This window comes from Mesocricetus auratus, unplaced genomic scaffold (genome assembly GCF_017639785.1).
Source record: "Mesocricetus auratus isolate SY011 unplaced genomic scaffold, BCM_Maur_2.0 Super-Scaffold_100026, whole genome shotgun sequence".
NCBI classification, from domain to species: domain Eukaryota; kingdom Metazoa; phylum Chordata; class Mammalia; order Rodentia; family Cricetidae; genus Mesocricetus; species Mesocricetus auratus.
In genome coordinates, this window is record NW_024429207.1 from 804,383 (window position 1) to 812,598 (window position 8,216).

The 8,216-nt window shown below is 38.2% G+C and overlaps 1 long non-coding RNA gene across 1 annotated transcript; it reads left to right on the forward strand.

The window, feature by feature from the left end:
- Positions 1-1,200: 1,200 nt before the first annotated feature.
- LOC121134129 lies at positions 1,201-7,973 on the forward strand. The gene is made up of 3 exons (XR_005871164.1): positions 1,201-1,335; positions 5,575-5,663; positions 7,835-7,973. It is a non-coding gene; the product is annotated as an uncharacterized LOC121134129 (long non-coding RNA).
- Positions 7,974-8,216: the final 243 nt, after the last annotated feature.

An 8,216-nucleotide genomic window follows, 5' to 3' on the forward strand; every position in this document is an offset into this window, starting at 1 on the left:
CTTCCATTGTCCTAATAAAGGCAAGGTTTCACTTTAGTGGTCCTGATCACTCATAGCTGATTCATCAGTCCCTGCTAGACAGCGAACAGAGTCTTAAGCCAAAATGTAATACAATCTGCATGGATAATGTCTTTGCTTTCTTCTGAAAATTCCCAAAGCCAGGCCTCCATCATCTGTATTTCTCTTAATGTTCTTATCTTCTAAGCTTCCACAGGACAGTCTATTTGGCTTCAACCATTCAACAGATTTTTTTTCCAGCCCCAAATTCTAATTGCTACTACACTCCTCTCAAAACCCAGCATGGTTAGATAGTTGCAGCAACAGCCCCCTTCTCCTGATACTAATTTATTTCCTCATTTGCCTTCTGTTGTAGTAAGTACTATGACCAGAGAAACTTGGAAGGAAAGAGTTATTTCATCCTACAGTTCCAGGTCATAACCTATTATTGAGAGAAGTCAGGAATCTGGAGATAGTACCTGAATCAGAGGCCATTAAGGAGTGTTCCTTTCAAGCTTCATGTTTTTCTTGATGGTTTGCTCATCTAGACTTCTTATACAAACCAGGTCCACCTTCATAGGAGTAGTTCTATCTACTGTGAGATGGCCTTCCTACATTAGTCAGTCATGAAGATAGTTTTTCACAGGAATGGCCACAGGTCAATCTGATCTTGGCAATTTCTCTTTGAAGGTTCCCCTTCCCAGATATGTCAAATTGACAATAAGAATAATTCGCACCATAAAATTCTACCATTCCCACTCCAATTGTACATTGTTCTCTATGCCAAGAATCACAGAATAATCGCACTAAGTTGGGAGTAATTTCTGCTATGAAAGAATTACAAGTAGTTTGAAGACATAAGGAAGAAGCATAAATATTGAAAATAATACTCTTGTCATTTGTAATTCCCACCTTTCCAGTTTTGTTTGCTGAGTCAGTGCAGCAGATGATTTGAGAATCTCCAGCCTGATTTGGTTTGGGACTGAGACTTACTTCCTGGGGTAAAAGACTTGCAATCTAAGTTCAAGCATTCCTCATCCATAAATTCATCCTGAGATGTAACATAATCAACAGTATCTTTTATATTAATACAAACACGTAATTCTTTTAGATCACCATGGCAATTTTTAGAATATAGAATCATGCCTGTAACAAAATTTCTGGATGCATCTTCAGCCACCATTTCATCATAAAGGGGTCTGGAAGAAAGATGTCTCTAAGAGAAGGCTATCAGCTCTCATTCTAGAAGCATGAGGTCACGGGACCCAGAGACTGTTCGAGATGCTCAGCAACAAAGTGAACAGGATTCATAGTGCATCTATTTATGCAGCTAACATGGTGAGCTTCTGTGGGTATGTTTTTCTTGGTTGGTGTTTATAAAGCAAGTTGTTATGAATGTTTATTAACTCAAGAGTTGTTTTAATGCTTGTGTTGTGGTGGTCATTGCCTTTGAAAATTATTTCTAAAGATCCCTTGAAAGCCTGAGGTAACTGTTGCATTTTGAAGAGGATATTTTCTATAGCTTCTGGCACTAGACATACTACTAGTTTGAGATTATATTGATAAAAATTAAAGCTTGAGGTGGGTTCCCCATTTTCCCAGATGATAGAAAAATTGATGCCTGATTCAGAGCATCTATGGGTATAGAGCTCTTAGCTCTCAAGTTAAATTAAAGGAGGATTTATGTTGAAGGATACTACAGTTAAAGAATGAAATCCGCCATGTCCATACAGCTCTCTCCAAGCAGAGTTCAAGATGGGAGGACTCCCTTGCCACAGGCTCCCTGCCTGACCTTATTTGAAGACTGACCCTGAGCTTGGGTGCTTGGCTTATCTCAGGCATGACCCTTGACACAGTTCCCTGCAGACACTTCCCCCTGCTGCCATACATGGTAATTAGGCTTTGTACTCTGACTGCTATGATAGAGGCATGCCATTAAATACAAATTAGGTGATGCTCCAGCCACTGTCCTTATCTTTTCTATCTCCCCTTACTCTGGAATAGTCTCACTGAAGTTGTCTCCTGTGATAGGCCTTTTCCTGTAGGCCACCAACCAGCTCCCAAATCCTGACAGACTTATTATTAGTTCTGAATGTTCTACTTGAGCTTAGCCCCTTTTTTGGCTGGCTTTTTTTTTAACTTGAACTAACCTGTTTCTCTTCATCCACCTTTTGCCTTAGGGTTTATTATTATTATTATTATTTATTTTTAAGTTTAAATTTAGATTAGAAACAAGGTTGCTTCACAAGTCAGTTCCAGGTCCCTCTCCCTTTCCCTCCCCTCCTCCCGTGCCCTCCCCTCAACCCCCCCATTATCCTCTCATTTCCCCAGGGAGGGTGAAGCCCTCCATGGGGTTGTCCATAGTCTACCATTTCATCCAGGGAAGGGTCTAGACCCTCCCTCAAGAGTTCAGGGTGAGAGTACATCTCACATTGTTGGATAGGAGTCCAAAGTCCATGTGTATACTCAGGATGAATACTGATCTACTGCCCAAGGCTCAATAGCTTACCTAGGCCTCCTCACTGACACCAACATTCAGGGGGTCTTGATCAGACCCATGCTGGATTCCCAGGCTGATGCATGGGATTCAAGAGTTAACCTTTGTCAGGTCAGCTGTTTCTGGGAGTTAAACCAGCCCAGTCTTAATCCCTTTGGTCATCAGTCCTCCCTTTCTGTTACTGGCTTTCTTGAGTTCAGCTCACTACTTAACCGAGGGAGTGTGCCTCTTCAGCCACTGAATGAAGTTTCTGTTTCCAAGACTCTCTGGCCATGGGATTGTAGGCTGGCACTCCCCAGATCTATGTCTAAAATCCATATATGAGAGAGTACATGCAATGTTTCTCTTTTTGTGACTGGGTTACCTCGTCAGGATGGTTTCTTCTAGTGTCATCCATTTGCCTGCGAATCTCAGGATTCCATTGTTTTTTCTGCTGAATAATACTCCATTGTGTAAATATACCACATTTTCTCTATCCACTCTTTGGTTGAGGGGCATCTAGGTTGCTTCCAAGTTCTGGCTATTACAAATAATGCTGCTATGAACATAGTGGAACAGACATCCTTGTTGTATGAATGGGCATCTTTTGGATATATGCCTAAGAGTGGAGTTGCTGGGTCTTGTGGTAGGCTTATTCCCATTTTTCTGAGGAATCTCCATACTGATTTCCAAAGTGGCTGAACAAGTTGGCACTCCCACCAGCAATGGAGGAGTGTTCCCCTTTCACCACATCCTCTCCAGCATAAATTGTCATTGGTGTTTTTGACTTTAGCCATTCTAACAGGAGTGAGATGGTATCTCAGAGTTGTTTTGATTTGCATTTCCTGGATGGCTAAGGATGTTGAGCACTTTCTCAAGTGCCTCTCAGCCATTTTAGACTCCTCTATTGAGAATTCTCTATTTAGTTCTGCAGCCCACTTTTTTTTAATAGGGTCCTTTGGTGTTTTGGAGACTTGCTTCTTGAGTTCTTTGTAAATTTTGGAGATCAACCCTCTGTCAGATGTGGGATTAGTGAATATTTTTTCCCATTCTGTGGGCTGCCTTTTTGTCTTGCTGACTGTGTCCTTTGCCTAACAGAAGCTTCTCAGTTTCAGTAGGTCCCATTTATTAATTGTTGATCTCATTTTCTGTGCTAGTAGTGTTATGTTCAGGAAGCTGTCTCCTGTACCAATTCATTCAAGGGTACCACCCACTTTCTCTTCTAAGAGGTTCAGTGTGGCTGGATTTATGTTGAGGTCTTTGATCCATTTGGAGTTAAGTTTTGTGCATGGCGATAAACATGGATCGATCCGCATTCTTCTACATGCCAGCCTCCAGTTATGCCAGCTCCATTTGTTGAAGATGCTTTCTTTATTCCATTGTATATTTTTAGCTTCTTTATCAAAGATCAGATGTTCATAAGTGTATGGGTTAATATCAGGGTTTTCAATTCGATTCCATTGGTCTACCTGTCTATTTTTGTGCCAATACCAAGCTGTTTTCAGGACTATAGCTCTATAATAGAGCTTGATGTCAGGGATGGTGATGCCTTGTTGAACAGGGTTGTTTTGGCTATCCTGGGCCTTTTGTTTTCCCACACAAAATTGATTATTGTTCTTTCAAGGTCTGTGAAGAATTGTGCTGGGATTTTAATGGGGATTGCACTGAATCTGTAGATTGGTTTTGGCAGGATTGCCATTTTTACTACATTGATCCTACCTATCCAAGAGCATGGGAAATCTTTCCATTTTCTGAGGGCTTCTTTAATTTCTTTCTTTAAAGATTCAAAGTTCTTAGGATACATAAGGCATACAAGAAACAACATAAAGTGCCTTACATTTTTTTAACTTGATTACTTCTGTATATCTTACTTTTACTGCTTATCTATATCTGACTGACTGACCTCTGCTTGGTTTCTTGTTCCAGTAGTGCCACTCATTCTCTGCTCCTTGTTTTCTTGCTCCTCCTTCTTCCTTGAGCTTAGATCTATTTATTTGTAATATTTGCTTATTTATAATAAATCCTCCTATTTATTCTCTCTGCCTTTCAGCCTTCCCTATATTTTCTTCCACATGGTTATTGGTCATTCAGCTTTTTATTAAACTACTTAGGTGCCTTAGACAGGCAAGGTGAAAGAAATGCAACACATCTTTTCAGAATGAAACAAATGCAGGTAAAATAATACTCTGTGACATAAACAAATGTAACACGTCCTTGCCTAGCTAAAAATAGTATTCTGCAACAGCCTCCTGTATGCTGTTTCCCTCACATCCACAAGCCCTCTGAACCCTGCTTCATGCTTCTGCTCCCTCCTCTCTTGTAAACCAGTGGCCACGATAGAGACCCATGGCTGATTCTCCTTTTAAAATGGTTTCTGCAGCTTTCCTGGTTCTTCCCAAAAAGTAATGACAATTCTACTTAACACAGTGGCTGTTCTTTTGCTGAGTAAAGACTGCAGGAGGAGAGTCTTCAGTAACAGTGTCATATGTCTGGAATGTTGCCATTTTTTTGCCAATTTCAGACACATAATTGTTTTCTTTCTCTTCAGTACCTTAAAAATATATATATACATATATATTTATACACATGCGTTAGCAAATATACATATATCAGTAATTTATATAATTTATTCTTATTGAGGTTAGCTCAAATTATTTGCCTTTCTACAAAGCATGCAACTTCATATTAGGGTTTTCTCTTGTCACTAGTGATATTTTGCTCTACATAATAAGGCACAATAACATGCCTTGTAGACATGTAGTAGTACTATTCTATGAAAATAACACACCTGCTGCCAGTCATCTTGTTCACAACTCTCTTTACATCTTTCCAATACCCCTAGAGAACCAAGATTAGGGTTTTAGTATACAACCATGGTTCTGAATGATTGACATTTGTGAAAAAGTTTGTAGTGTATTGTGAATTAAGAATAATTAGGCTTCAGCTTATGTGCTTTAGGTTTCAGATTTGTCATATTGATAAGCAAGGCCTTTAAAATCCAGTAGGAAATTACTGAACAATGAGATAGAGTTGAAAGTATCCTGAGTTTAGAATCAAATAAACTGGGATTCTGAATCTATGCCAACTGCTTGCTTTGATAGGTTACAAGTCTCATGGCCTCAGCAAAGTTAACCACAGCCTTCATTCTTGCTTTCTACTTCTGCCCTTCTGATCTCTCAAAGGGTTGTTTGTAAGTTCTTTCTTGTTTGGTTTAATTACTTATTAAGACCATCATGAGAACATAAAACTAACTTTCTTTTTCAGGGACTTTCTCAAGAGTAGACTTTGTTATTGATGGTTTTGTTGCTAATTTGGTGAGACAATCTATTGAATTAAGCACATCAAATTAGATACTATTTAGTTTCTATTCTTAGAGTATTATAAACTGAAGTCACCATGAAGAGAAAAGCCACATCTATGCTAAACATTCTGTAAGGCTGAATAATTTATTTGCATTCTGTGGTTGTATAGAGTAAGAATATTGCTGATTCAGCATGAAGTTATCTTAAACCACTTGTAGTCCTTCGGCAACCATCTGTTTACCACCCCTCCATTGGATCTAATACCATTTTTACATAAGGCAAAACCTTTAAAATGTGTTTTTAGCAGATCAATATCTTCCACCAAAGCATTTATTGTGTTTTAATTCTTTGTTATAATCTTACCTAAGGTTCCCAGTTATACAACTGGTAAATTCCTTGATTTATGCCCTTTTGTTGTTGTTGCTGATCAGTAACTAACAAAATTTCATGTAACCAATTCCACAGTGGAACGTTGCTTCAGCGTTATTTGGGGCAATCTGAATCATTTTCCCCAGGGCACAGTCTCTCATAGTTGGCTCAGAAAAAACTTTTTTATTCCCTTTGAAGTGAGAATTGTGTTTCTTTATTTTAAGTCTCCACTGTAAAACTAAATTTCAATATTACTTTAAAAATATTTTACAGGTTGAAAACTAGAAAACATTTACACAAACCTAGAAATAGTCTATCATGTTTCAGCTGTTGCTTTTGGTTTGTATTTACCTCTTACTGTGTGCACATTATTTAGGTAGAAAAATTGGGGCATTTTTTGTCATAAGAAAAAAATCCTTAGAATTTTTGTTGTATAATTTTCATTCTTCTTATTAATTTACATCAGACACATCAGTTTCTTCTTTATAAGTTGCCAGATCCAATAACATTTTGTTAAGACTGTTTTTATAACAAAAGACTGAAGCAATACTACTCCTATTTCACACATGTAAGAATCCTCAAGTATTTTAAAGAACATGCATCCATATTCATGCAGCTAAAAGTAAATAGTCCAAGCTCTCTTGCATCAGAGCCAGTTACTTGAACACATCATTATGCTGACAGCCAACAATAGGAAGAGGAATAAAGACTCAAAGGACATTGGCAGATAGTGCAGTATGCAGGGGCATAAAAGGGGAAGTAATATTGGGGAAAGACAGAGACTTAGAATATGAAAACCCGAAGATGATTAAAACATGGAAAAAGAATGAAAATAAGTCAGGATTCCTAAGATTATAAATGATTCATGATGTTTATCAGATTAAATGAAACATCTTTGTTTTTAATTCAGTAGAACCCACCACAACATCGTGCTTATATACAGAGTTATAAATGGTACCTAGTGCCCATGAAGAGTTTAACTATTGGGAAACAAACCTCCCTTAGACACAGAGACAGCCATCTTAATCATCAGATTGTTCTAGCATTTGGACACTTACAGAACCAGGGAATTATAGTTTTTAGCTTCTACTGAGTACAGGAATGCCCTATGGCCATTTTGTCTCAGTAACAAGCATAGATCTTGGATCATAGATCTTAGATAGAAAAGACCTTTGAGACTCAGAGGTGGATTTTCCTGGGAGGCCAAAAGAAGTAATGAACACTATTACATGAAGACTCTATAGACCATACTTCAACAAATAATGCTTAGCAATGTCTAACACTCTGGATTGTACCTGTCAAGGAAAGATTAAGTACACCCTAAACCATTTCAGATTAGCTTCCGTTTAGCCATCAGATCTATTCTTCCTCTCAGTCAGTAACAAACACTTTCTCCTAAGAATTGAGATAGAATCAGTGATGGGCAGGAAAAGGTGTGAGCATTGTTGAGTTAGTATAATTTCCCCCTCATGGTAGCTATGTGTTCTAAATAGTATAGTTTTGAACAATCTGGTGATATTCACAATTGATGTTAAATGGAGTATGTAGGCTTCTAATAGAGCCATAATTAGGCTTTTTAAAGAAAATTTATATGTGTTTTGATATGATAAATCACTTGCTGTAATGATTTGAACCAATTGCAGTTTTTGTAAACAATATATTAACCACATAGTCCTTTTGTGTTCTGAAGGACTCTGAGAGCTGCCAGTTTAGCAGCCACAAAGACACACAGCAATTCTTGTGGGATCTAGCACACCAACACTTTCTGTCTGGGAAGCCCACAATGATAAAAGAAGAAGAAAAACCAAGTCCGGGGTCTGTCTTGGAAATTCATGGTAAGGAGTCTTTGGGCTGCTTGCTTCATTTCTATTTTCCTCTCTGTTTTATAACTTGGTAAATACAGCAGTATGGTCAGTCTTACTGAGGGATTTGGACAGGGAATGGTACATTGTATGAGTCTGCTAAAAGGTAAATAAGTAAAAAAAAAAGGTAAATGAAAATCAGGTCAACACGTGTCTGTTTTATTGTTCTAAGGAATACAAGAGAGGGTTGGTGGATCAGCGCATGCCCAA